We start from the raw sequence: 12685 nt of genomic DNA, 5'->3' as shown, positions 1-12685 counted from the left end.
AGTATAATTATTCTATGCTCAACTTAACAAAAAAATATTGTAAGGAACATATTTGTGAAGCTTAAAATCATTTTTGAGAATACCTAACATTGCATATATTTATCAAAATAATTTTTTTAGAAAAGAGAAATCACAACATGTATCTTATGATTTATAGAATTATATACCTGAGACAAATTAATAGTAACTATATTTTAGAGTATAATAAAGCACGGAACCTGTTTATTTTTATAAAATACATTACGGTAAACAATATCATCATGTTTATACATGTTTTTATTTTTTAAACATATTTTCTGTCAAAGACAAGTTGCATTGCCAAAATGAGATTTGTCACTATGCTTCATTTTTGTTGTATGTGGTCATATTCAGTTCTTTGAGTTCTTGTCAGTGTTTTTGCTTCACTGTGGTCTTTTTGTGTGTACGGTCATGTTTAAAGCAATAAAGAGTATTAAAAGTAAAATTTTCAGCATAGTTTTGGCTATGAATCCACTGGTTGAGTTCATAATGTGCGCTGTGAAAAAATATTATCCATATATTGATATTGACTTACACCTTTATCGGTAACACTATAAAAAGTATACCGCAGCAAAGCACTAATCATTTGCAAACTATTATAGTTAATTCATAGTTTATAAATTGTAGTTTGTACATTGTTATTACATTATGAATAGTAGGACTGACCCCGACTAAAGATTTTTCTAGTCGACTAGTAGTCGTTCATTTAAGCCATTAGTCAACTAATCGCATGTTTATAATAATTTAATTACTTAAATATATACTGAGGAGAATACTAAACCTAGCCTGGATGCCAGCCGAACTTAGCCCCGCCCACAACATTTGAGGTCGGGAAGTTCGGTCTGGACTTGATCCGTTGTGGAGCAACTATGCTCGAACCAGAGCTGTTTGGGCCAATCAAAATATCAGGGTGGATGATAAACAGTAACGTAATCATCCACGTCACCAAAGAGCACTTGGGTTGAATTCGTTTACAACAAAGATGGCTGCTGCTGGAGAATTGAGATGTGTAGATTTTGCCATCGCGTCTGTTATAGAAGATATCGACAGCGCATTAATTTTAAAAGATGAACAGAGAAACACAATCAAGGCATTTGTCGATCGGAAAGATGTTTTTGCCGTCCTTCCTTCAAGTATGTGTTGCTCAACATACGTCACTTACTCATTGCTCTGATTGGTTGTAGGTCTATCCAATTGAGTGCAGAGGCATTTTCTTTCCTGGTGCGGTTGAAACACGCCCCATAATCACAGCCCAATGGAGCAGTATCAGACTCACATTCTGACTAGAGTATGACGACGTCAGGCTATACTAAACCATAATGAGCGTTTAAAATATATAGGCGTAATATAGCCTATTCCGCACTCAAGCGCACACATAAAACTTGCCGCAAAGCACCGGCAAAAGTACTGATAATGAATGAGTCGGAAAAAATAGCAAGGAGACATTTGAATTATTTATTAATAACTTGTTTTTCTGTGTCAGTGTTGGCTGAAAAGATGAAGTAGATGATGCTGACTCGTCATCTCTGAAGTAGTGAACGCGCCTATACAGAGAAATATATCTTCCATACGGAACACATAAGCAGAGTTTCTTTTCGTTTATAATTGGTTCATTTAAAAGTAGACATTTCAAGCTTTCTATATATTTCCCACGTCTGTGAGGCAAGTAGCCTATACGCTGAGTTTCGGTTCATTTAAGTGATGTCCTCCAGTTCACGGAGACTAAGGCTATGTTCACACTTAGCGTCTTTTTTGACAAGAAAAAGTTGACAACAGCGTTTTTTTAGCAAAAAAAAAAACGCTGGCAGCGTTCGGTTACAAATAGCAGCCGAGCGCGTCTTTTGTTGCTATAACAACAGCTGCAACAGTAGCCTAGTGCTGTGTGATGCAAAAAATGTCGAGAAAGAGAAAGTTGGCTCTTGCGTTGGCTTTTGAAGTTACCGGGGAGGAGAATGTCGGTTCACAAATACGTTTGTGGGTGCACGACAGACAGTTATGGAAACGACAGGTCTCGCTACTCGCTTGTCATTGGTCAGCTGTCAAAAAGGCGCTTGACGTAGGGCGTTCTTTTCAGAAAAGTTGAACTTTTTTCAACTTAAAAAGATGCTCTGAGCTGCAGAAAAAGACGCCGGCGGTGGCGTCTAAAAAAAGCGCTCAGGACTTTTTTGAAAAAACGGTTTACTCCATAGGGTTATAATGTAGAACAGACGCTGGCAGTTTGAAAAAAGACGCTAAGTGTGAACATAGCCTAAGACGGTAGAAAGCACATCCTGTTTGGTTCCTTTATTTGACAAAGGCACAGCGTTTTCTTTTTGTTGTGAGGTTAAGTAGACCCTTTCCGAATGATGTATCACTCTTATCTGTATGACCAAAAATGATGGAGTATTTTAAGTTGTTTTCTCTGGGAAAGTGATCGCGCCGGCGGCTCCATGTCATGAAGCGTGTTATACTTCAGCTTCCACACTCCGCACAAACACTTGGATATGCGCCTAATAATAGCAGACATTTATCTAGGTAAACGTTAGAGTGAGCAGCCATGTAAAGATTCTACTTAAATGTTTCAAATGATAAGCCATATTTGAGATCAATGGATAATGTGCGAATATGTGGGTGTCCTGCCCGACATACTGCCGTTTACGATCTGTTCCTCACAGACTTTGCAGCAAGGTTTTTTTGTTTGTTTTTTACTAATAAAATAACCAGCTAATAAAATTTTGGTCGACTAAGCCTCTTCTAGTCTAGCCTTTTGCGCTGCAACTAATGAAAACAAATGCAAATAGAAAAATAACCAGCAAATTAAGAAAACTTCTTTATCAGGTTTGACAAAACCTGCTGTAAATACAACGCAACCAAATACAGAAATGCACTGCAAATACTCACAACTAGGGCTGCACGATACTGGGAAAATATGCAATGTTGTTGAGTGTTGCGATAACGATATTTCTTGCGATATAACATTTCCCCAGAGAAATTCATAATTTCAGCATTTATATATGTAATGATCATACTAAAATAAACATGTAGGCTAATAGATATTCTTCTGATCTTCAGAAGAATATCTCAGTTTCAGGAGTTAACATTACACATGCAACACTTTGATTAATGGTTGTCTGTGAGACTCTGTTATTGTTACTTGGCATTTCGTTAGCAGTTTTGGTAGATTTGGGCTTACACTTTTTGAAGTCTTCATATAGCTCCCTGAGGTTGCGTTCCAGATGACTGTGGAGATTAGTTTCCTCTCAACGTGGCCAAAATTTTTCAGCACGACTTAGTGACACCATCACTTATGTTCACATATCACGTTTTTTGCGCGTGCAAATTCGTTATTTCAAGTGCAGGCAAGTGCGCTCAAAATGAAAACACATTTTTCCAGGCCCGCCTATGCCGCGAAGAGATGAGAACATTTCAACTTTTCAGAATTCCGCAAGCTTATGCAGGTCATGGTTTCATAGCAACGACAGACACAAGCACTTGTGGAAAGAAGGACATAGCGGTGTGGCCGCGCTTTCCATGCGTTTTTAGATGCGATAAGTGAACGGCCCCTTACACAGTACCTGCATTTATGACACGTCTTCTCTACTGAAGCCAGAATATTGCCATATTTCAGAAGTACCGTTCTTTTTAGGCACAGGTTCTTCGCTGTTGTCATTTTCCTCGCTTGTCTCTACTCCCGCCATTAGTTTTTATTTTCCACTCTCTGCTCTGAGCCACTAGGTTCCCCTTTGTGCCCGATCTAGCCAATAGCATAATAGCACCTACTGGGGAGGCGGGTATAAAGATAGTAAGGCCCCATTTGATTGGTCAAATTTTGATAAACAACCGATGCATGCATGCATCACACAAATGCTTGGCATATAAAATAAATGTAATTTATCGCACCTCTCTGCAGTATGGATATCGCATATACTATTATCGCTATAATGATAATTTTTCGATATATTGTGCAGCCCTACTCACAACGCAACCAAATACAGAACCGCACTACAAATACTCACAACGCAACCAAATACAGAAATGCACTGCAAATACTCACAACACAACCAAATACAGAAGCGTACAGAAAATACTCACAACGCAACCAATACAGAAATGCACTGTAAATACTCACAACGCAACCAAATACAGAAGCGCACTACAAATACTCACAACGCAACCAAATACAGAACGTGCAGAAAATACTCACAACGCAACCAAATACAGAAACGTGCAGAAAATACTCACAATGCAACCAAATATAGAAACACACTGCAAATACTCACAACACAACCAAATATAGAAACGCACTGCAAATACTCACAACACAAACAAATATAGAAACGCGCTGCAAATACTCACAACGCAACCAAATACAGAAACGCACTGTAAATACTCACAACACAACCAAATATAGAAACGCACTGCAAATACTCACAACGCGCCCAAATACAGAAATGCGCTGCAAATACTCACAACTCAACCAAACAGAAACGCACTGCAAATACTCACAACGCAACCAAATACAGAAACACACTGCAAATACTCACAACGCAACCAAATACAGAAATGTACTGCAAGTACTCACAACTCAACCAAATACAGAAACGCACTGCAAATACTCATAACTCAACCAATAAAGAAACACTGCAAATACTCACAACGCAACCAAATACAGAAATGGAATGCAAATACTCACAACGCAACCAAATACAGAACCGCACTACAAATACTCACAACGCAACCAAATGCAGAAGCGCACTACAAATACTCACAACGCAACCAAATACAGAAACGCGCTGCAAATACTCACAACTCAACCAAATACAGAAATGCACTGCAAATACTCACAACACAACCAAATATAGAAACGCACTGCAAATACTCACAACGCTCCCAAATACAGAAATGCGCTGCAAATACTCACAACTCAACCAAACAGAAACGCACTGCAAATTCTCACAACTCAACCAATAAAGAAACACTGCAAATACTCACAATGCAACCAAATACAGAAATGGAATGCAAATACTCACAACGCAACCAAATACAGAACCGTACTACAAATACTCACAACGCAACCAAATGCAGAAGCGCACTACAAATACAACGCAACCAAATACAGAAACGTGCAGACAATACTCACAACGCAACCAAATATAGAAATGCACTGCAAATACTCACAACACAACCAAATATAGAAACGCACTGCAAATACTCACAACACAAACAAATACAGAAATGCGTTGCAAATACTCACAACTCAACCAAATACAGAAACACACTGCAGATTCTCACAACTCAACCATATACAGAAACACACTGCAAATACTCACAACACAACCAAATACAGAAACGCACTGCAAGTACTCATAACTCAACCAATACAGAAACACACTGCAAATACTCACAACGCAACCAAATACAGAAATGCAATGCAAATACTCACAACGCAACCAAATACAGAAACACGCTCAAAATACTCACAACTCAACCAAATACAGAAACGCACTGCAAATTTTCACAACTCAACCAAATACAGAAACACACTGCAAATACTCACAACACAACCAAATACAGAAATGCAACGCAAATACTCACAACACAACAAATACAGAACAGCACTACAAATACTCACAACGCAACCAAATACAGAACCGCACAACAAATGCTCACAACGCAACCAAATACAGAAATGTACTGCAAATACTCACAACACAACCAAATACAGAAGCGTGCAGAAAATACTCACAGCGCAACCAAATACAGAAACGTGCAGAAGATACTCACAACGCAACCAAATACAGAAACGCACTGCAAATACTCACAACGCAACCAAATACAGAAACGCGTTGCAAATACTCACAACTCAACCAAATACAGAAACACACTGCAGATTCTCACAACTCAACCATATACAGAAACACACTGCAAATACTCACAACACAACCAAATACAGAAACGCACTGCAAGTACTCATAACTCAACCAATACAGAAACACACTGCAAATACTCACAACGCAACCAAATACAGAAATGCAATGCAAATACTCACAACGCAACCAAATACAGAAACACGCTCAAAATACTCACAACACAACCAAATACAGAAACACGCTCAAAATACTCACAACACAACCAAATACAGAAACGCACTGCAAATACTCACAACACAACCAAACAGAAAAATGCTTTAAATACTCACAACACAACCAAATACAGAAACATGCTCCAAATACTCACAACACAACCAAATACAGAAACATGCTCCAAATACTCACTACACAACCAAATACAGATACATGCTCCAAATACTCACTACACAACCAAATACAGAAACACACTGCAAACACTCACAACACAACCAAATACGGAAACATTTAGCAAATACTCACAACACAACCAAATACAGAAACGCACTGCAAATACTCAAACACACACACGATCAGGATGTTAAAATAAACAAAAAACTCACCTTTCAGGTCATCAACAACACCACTGACGAGTAAACAATAAGCAGTCCCAGCCAGGTTTGTCACTTGAGGTCCCTTTGAAATATTTGTGTGGTATTTGCGGTATTTCTGTATTTGGTTGCTTTGTGAGTATTTGCAGCACATGTGTTGTTAAACTGATTAATTTGCTGGTGGTTTTTTTTCATTTTGCATGTGTTTTCTTAAGTTGCGGTGCATTGAGCTCTATCGACCACCAATTACCATTAATTAAGTGCTTTAAACCTATTCTATAAGACATTAACTATTTATAGTAAGTGTTCCTAAATGTTTACAACTACACTATTAATTGATAACTTAATGTTTTCATGAAGCATTAAATTAACCCCTTTACAGGTTTTAAATCAGACTGATCTCATTGTTTATACATATATATTTGTATGTTGTAACATTTACAGGTAAAACATGTTGTATGTTTTGATAGATGCTGAAACACAAAAATACATATACATTGAGTCAAAACATCATGACCATCTTCCTAATATGCTGTTGGTCCTTCGAGTGCTGCCAAAACAGCACAGACCTGCAGATGCCTGGACTCTACAAGACCCCAGAAGGTGTCCTGTAGTTTCTGGCACCAAGACGTTTGCAGCAGATCCTTCAAGTCCTGTAAGTTGTGAGGTGGAGCCGTGGATCGAACTTGTTGGTCCAGCACATCCCACTGACGCTCAACTGGACTGAGATCTGGGCAATTTGGAGGCCAGGGCAACACCTAGAACTCATCATCATGTTCCTCAAACCATTCCTGATCAATGTGTGCACTGTGTCAGGGTGCATTATCCTGCAGACTTCCACCAGGCAACACATTGTCATTAAGGCTGTACCTGGTCTTCATCAATGTTTAGGTAGTTGGCACGTGTCAAATTTATGTCCACATGAATGGCCGGACACAGGGTTTCCCAGCAGAACATTGTCCAGAGCATCACACTCTCTCCACCCGAATCCTGGCGCCATCCCTTCCCCAGGTAAACGACGCACTCGTACACGGCCGTCCACGTGATGTGAAAGAAAATGGGACTCGTGACCTTACACTTCTCCAAAGTCCAGTTCTGACACTCGCGTGCCCATTGTAGGAGCTTTTGACAGTGGACAGGGGTCATCATAGGCACACTGATTGGTCTGCGAAGCCCCATATGCAGCAGAGTGTGATGCACTGTGTTGTCACACATTTCAACCTTAACCATCATTAAAAATGTGTGACTTGTACCACAGTATACATGCTTCAAACACGTTGATTATGAGAGATGATTGTTTACCACCAAACCTACCAAGACCTTGATATGTGGCCTTGTTAGGAGATGATCGATGATATTCGACTTCACCTGTGACTGGTCATAATGTTTTGGCTCATCAGTGCAGATATATTGTAGATCCCTTAACCCTATGCCCAAACCTAAACCTAAAAAAAAAAATAATAATAATAATTGGCAGAAAAAGATATACTAATTTGACAATAATTTTTGTTACAATAAACCATAACATAGACATTGTTTAGCTGTTAATCCCTCTCCTGTCTAAACCACAGCTTCTCTCACCAGAAATGTGAAAACAATCTCAAATTCAATAGAATGAACAGATTCATAACATGTATTCAATAATCATAGATTAAATTGCAAAGATTTGTATGGTTGTAAAGTTGTTAATGCATAAATTATTTACACTTTAGATGCTGTCAATGAACCAATATTGTGTTTTTGTGACTATGCAAATGTAAATAAATGTACATGTGGTAGAACCACATTTTCTGTAAAATGCATACAAATATTTGAGATCACCTTGTTAAAATACATCAGTTTGGGTTAAGATACACAGGATAAAAAATTAAATAAAAAATAAAACTCTTTACATATGAGCTAATTTAACAATGATACTTTGTAAACTAGATTAATGCAGAACTCTGTATTTGTACTTATGCTGCGTTCACGCCATGTCGTAATTACCGAAATTTTCAAGATGACAACACATGACGTTTTACTCGGATCTGAGCATGTCCTCAGACTGGGAATTATGCACTTCTAATCAAACATACAATCCAATGCCTAAATGAATCTGCAGCAGTCAGGAGATTTAAGTTGGAGCTCTGAGAACAATCCCAGCTTACAAGTTCAACCTCTACAAGGACGTGAACGCTTTTTACAAGTTGAAATCTCGTATCTCTATAGCCTATTAATGTTTTAACAATGTGCAGACTACAGTTTATAAACAATTATTGAGTTGATTTAAAAAAAGCAATTAATTTTGTCTGCAGTGGAAAATATGTTGTTTGTAAGCTATTCGTTTGAGAATCAATCAGTGAGAATGTCAGTTGTGAGACTAAATCCCCCAAAGGTATGATTTGACAAGCCATTCTGGAGCCAAACCATGATTCGCTGATGATGGCACCTCAAGAACGTGCACAGCAAGAGTCGCCACACAACAGAACCGGCTCCATTCTGGACTAAAACACCCACTCAGATTACATAACATAAAATGTGTTTTGAAGAATTTTGAAATGCTGTGTTTTGAATTTCATGTAGACTTTAGTAGAATTGTTTGCTCACTCCTCACACAACACAAGGATTTCAATCAAAGAACTGACTTCATTCATTCTGAACTATATATTTTCAGTGGTTTGTCATTTCACATTGGTTCAGCTTCAGCTTTCTGGCATATGGCTACACAATCTGATATAATGTGAATTCATGCTGGACCCAATGATATGAGAACACTACACTACTACTGCTGCTGACTTTTTAAAGTAACTTCATTTTCAGGAGGACAGCATTTGCTTTGAACAACAACAGTTGTACAGGAAATATGAAATCGATAAATTGACTAAACACAGTATTTAATAAAACTGACGAAAACAACTGATGGCAAAAGGTCTGTCTGTACAATCCATAAAGTTATTCAGTAATTCAGATGTAAAACACCAAAGTAGACCTTTTTTAATCAGGTGTTAATTTAATATCTGTATGGCTATTCAAGTCAAAATAACGATCTTCGGGTAGATCAGATTGGCCAAGCTTACATGTACAAGTCTTACTTTGATGTATCACTTGGCTTTGTTCATTTTTAAGTTTCGGGAATGACTTCAAGGCTTTTCCTACAATTTTATTTTATGGTCATAAATCGAAATATTATGCGAACCGTCTTTTTTTGCAACCAGTGCAATGTACAAAGTACAATGTCTAAGTGCAGTTTAACAGCAGGATATTGTTTCTATTAATCAATAAACATTAAACTACAAATTATAGTTTACAAATTATTTGTAATAAAGGAAAAATAGTGACAGGGAATCTTTTAATAGCAGTATCTTTTATATTAGATTTCATAACCTCAAATATTTTATTGGTACTGTTATTCGGCCAGTACAGTTCAGTGGGCGCCACTTAATAGGTGTCATTTAACTACCTTGTACTTATAATAGAAATAAATAAATAATTATCCAATACAACGTACCTGGGTGGTATTCCAGAAAGCAAGGTTAAAGGTATAGCGGAGGATCTTTCCAAATTTTAGATAAGACCCGCCCTCTCCACTTTTTGAAAAGTTTGATTGATTCACCAGAATGATTGACAATTAGGAGGACCAATAGTATAGGTTACCCACCAGGAAGTAAAACATCCTCCGCTATACCTTTAACTTACCATATACCCCGAACTCTGAGTTGGTTAACCCAAAGCTTGCTTACTCGAGGTATGAAGGTCTGGAGTAAGTTCAGTCAACCCGGAGTGTGAAGATCAGAGTTAACGGTGAACACACACAGACATTCTCAACCGAACGCCGGATCCAGGAGTCAAAGACGCTAAGAAGCATTTAATCGTATATCTACATCATTTTTTATTACTTTGAACTGTAGGCTATTGTATAATTATATTGTTTGATGCTAATTATAAAAGTAAAATAAAGATTGATTGAAAACGGGTCTTAGATTGCAAAGGTAGTATGGCTGTATAAGATTATTGTTATGTTTAGCCATTTTTCTTCCATATCGTCTCACAGATGTATTTTTATTATAGAAATACATTATATAAAAAAATTAAAATAAAATAAAAAAAGTGTGTGAATGTGTGAGATTAATAAATAAGGGCAAAATATACATTGCTTTATGTTATAATAACAGTGCTTTATAATAAATATATGTATATATCAATTAGGGCGTGCGATTAACTCAAAATCCTTAACGCGACAAAACATTTAAACAAATAAACTACTGAAGCATGCAAAATTGCACCATTAATGTAATTTACATCAGGCAGTGATGATCTTAGCAGTCGAGAGCATCTAGAATGGCGCAAATCGACAATATGGACTCCTTTTGCTTATTTAGTGTCTTTTTGGGTTCTCCAAGTGTTTTTGGAGAGACACCTGAGTCATTCTATAATTAGGGGTACATGTCAGGTCCATGGACTCTATTATCATTTTTTTTTTAAATCATGAACTTCAATCAATGATCACTTTTATATCAAGGGACATTTCTAATTCATTTAATACAAAAATCCAACAGATACCCATCTTTTATCTTGCAAAAATAGCATATTCTATACTGGAAGTTGCTGTTTTTGTGCTGTCCGATTTGGTTTTGCTCTTCAGATTAGCTCTAGAATGCATGTTTCTGTATATATTTCTTATAAATATTGTCCAAAATAATCATTAACTTGTGAGAAAGGTATTTAAAAAAATATTTTGCTCATGCATCTACATTAAATCACCCATTTTGTGTATGTCAGAGAAATCAGTGTCAACTGTGTTACTCCCTATAAAACCCCCTATAAATCAGCAATGATTTGTTCCAAAGTCACATGTCCAACATCACTGTGATGCAATTCCTTTTTTGGAGGGAAATGTGAAGACAGTGTGGTAAGTCATAACTTCTCCTCTTCAATATATTATCTATATTATTGTCTGCGCATAGAATAGATTCATTGACCGTCAACTGTGTTATCAACATGTTCTGGTGAACTTGCGTCACATGTTATATTTATAAATGTGTAGAGAAAGAATATAAAAACATAAGTTAATCAAGGTCATCTACTAACTAGTCCAAGGCCAGCATTTTGCACAAGGCCCTAAAATGGCCGAAATGTCAACCGTGTTACCCGTCAACTGTGTTACCTATCAACTGACAATGTTGACAATTCAGTTTCAATTTATGCTCACACTACATTATATGGAAATTACATTTACATTACACAAAATTACAAATTGCCTAAAACCATGATTTGCATTACAATGGATAAACTTAACTGATCTCATCACAGCCACACTTTCTATGAACTCAGTATCCATAACATAATAATATATTCAGATTTGTCAAGGGTTATAAACCATTCAGAATTACTCATGATTGACTTAAACCTACATTTGTTGAATAAAAAGAAAGTTATCATCTTAAAGGAAGTTTTCTCTTTTCCTTCTAATGTGTCCTGTCAACGGTGTTACTTCTGTCAACTGTGTTACTTTCACTGTCAACTGTGTTAAGTGTGGTTTTTATGTCATAAATCTTTTAAATGTGAACTAAACCGTCAGAAAACCGCCAGGGATATCTCTGGAAATGGAAATCTTGGGTAAGGATGATGAATAATACTAAATTCAGCATACTGTGAATTTATGTTGAAGAAAAGTTTCATCCTTCATGACATCATCCCACAACGACCATTATGAAACCCCCAATTCATATTTACAAATCAGTTAGACAGATAACCTCAAAAACTCTAGTGAATAGACTAAAAAACTTTCAAACAAATGTGTTATCAAACATGTGTTACTTCATTCATGTTTCATTTGACACAGCATTTGTCCGTAACACAGTTGACAAAATAATGAATCAAATGTTAATTTTCATTAACATATTTTTTAAAAATCATTAGAGCTTAAGCTTGCCAAATAACAAATTTAGCACATTAAGGGCATAATTAACCACCTAGTTTATTGCTCAAAAAAGAATACTGATTTCCAGACTTTTTGGCTGACATGAAATGTATCCCTAAATATAGAATGACCCACCTACATACCTTGAAAAAAGTTTGCAGAAAATAAAGTTTTGTGAGAATTGTCCTTCAAATTGATGGTTTACTTTGCTGGATACAGCAAATGATGACAAAATGAACGTATTAAAAAAGATAAATGGTGTATGCTTAACTTCATAAGTGTGCGATTACATTTTCAATATATTGACAGCCCTTATATCTGTATAATATAAT

This window comes from Leuciscus leuciscus (assembly GCF_965113295.1).
Source record: "Leuciscus leuciscus genome assembly, chromosome: 8".
Classification (NCBI taxonomy): domain Eukaryota; kingdom Metazoa; phylum Chordata; class Actinopteri; order Cypriniformes; family Leuciscidae; genus Leuciscus; species Leuciscus leuciscus.
Note: the sequence above shows the minus strand (reverse complement) of the source record.